Raw genomic sequence first — 1,252 nt, forward strand, 5'->3', positions numbered from 1 at the left:
TCAATCCAAATCCAAATAAAAATGTAATAGAAGTAATGGATTCAGAGGGCAATTAATAATTCTTGATAAACAGGAATATTAACATTTCAGACTATCATGAAAAGACAAACTTGAAAAATTCCTCACCAAACTGGTAGGTTCACTAGTAAACATTAACCTAGGGCTCCATCTTGGGACCTCAGAAATGGCCTAACTCTCACAAGTGCACACTCACCATCTTCTGGTGCCATCAAAATGCCACAGCTGTTCAAAGTCATCATATTCACAAAGTATAATTTGCTGCTGAGAGTTAAAGGAACAGCAAAGTCTATCTTAGCAACTCATGAGCAATGAGCAAATAACTTCCCAAGCCAAGACACAAGCAGAGCCTAGGCACCATATCTGTCAGAGGCAGCAGCTATGAAGTCCTAAAATATTTTCTTCTTAGAAATACATGACAAAAAAGAAAGAACATAAATGCATATCCTTGACCAGGAAGATTTTCAAAAGTAACTCATGTCAGGAGAGAAACTATTCACCAGGTTTTTGGGGTGTTTTTCAATGCTGGGAATTAAACCAGAGACCTCTGTGTGTTAGGCAAACTTTGTCAGTGAGCTACATTTTAGCCCGTATTTATGGAGATAGGGTCTCTTCAAATTGCCCAGGCTGGCCTCAAACTTGTGGTCCTCCTGCAACAGCCTCCCAAGTAGCTGGGATTACTGGGCATGTACCATTGGGCTTGCTAAGTTTTATAGAAAAAATATGGTAAGAGCCATCAACCAAGTACTGGAGAAGTCTCTCCTCCTTTAAGGGTTGGGAATAAAGGAAAGGGACTAGGATAATAGAATTATAGATTATAGAATCAGCTGTGTCCCTGATTTCTGTGTAGGAAGATGGAGATCCTGTTTCCTAGGGCCAGTATCTCTCAGGGTGAGTTGAAGCCCAGTCTAGCAACATGGAGGGAACCATGAACTGGAATGAACTACTCTTACTGAAAGCATTCTTGTCGGGCTGCAACATTCAGTGGTGAACAGGACCTATTCCTCTCTTCTATCTTTCTAGTTTCCTGCTGCCTCAAAGCTGAGGCCCCAGAATCATAAAGCAGAATACAGAAAGGGGCATTTAAAGCTCACACAGTGACAACCAGCACTGCCCCCAAAGACTGGCCAGATTAGTGGTTTGCAGATAGGAGGATAAGGCCTTACATCCCATATCCCTTTTGAATTCAAAGCTTCCAATAATGTGGGTTGTTTTTTTTTTTTTTTTTTTTTTT

The sequence above is a fragment of the Fukomys damarensis genome, unplaced genomic scaffold (genome assembly GCF_012274545.1).
Source record: "Fukomys damarensis isolate Sample0158 unplaced genomic scaffold, DMR_v1.0_HiC HiC_scaffold_23, whole genome shotgun sequence".
Lineage (NCBI taxonomy): Eukaryota > Metazoa > Chordata > Mammalia > Rodentia > Bathyergidae > Fukomys > Fukomys damarensis.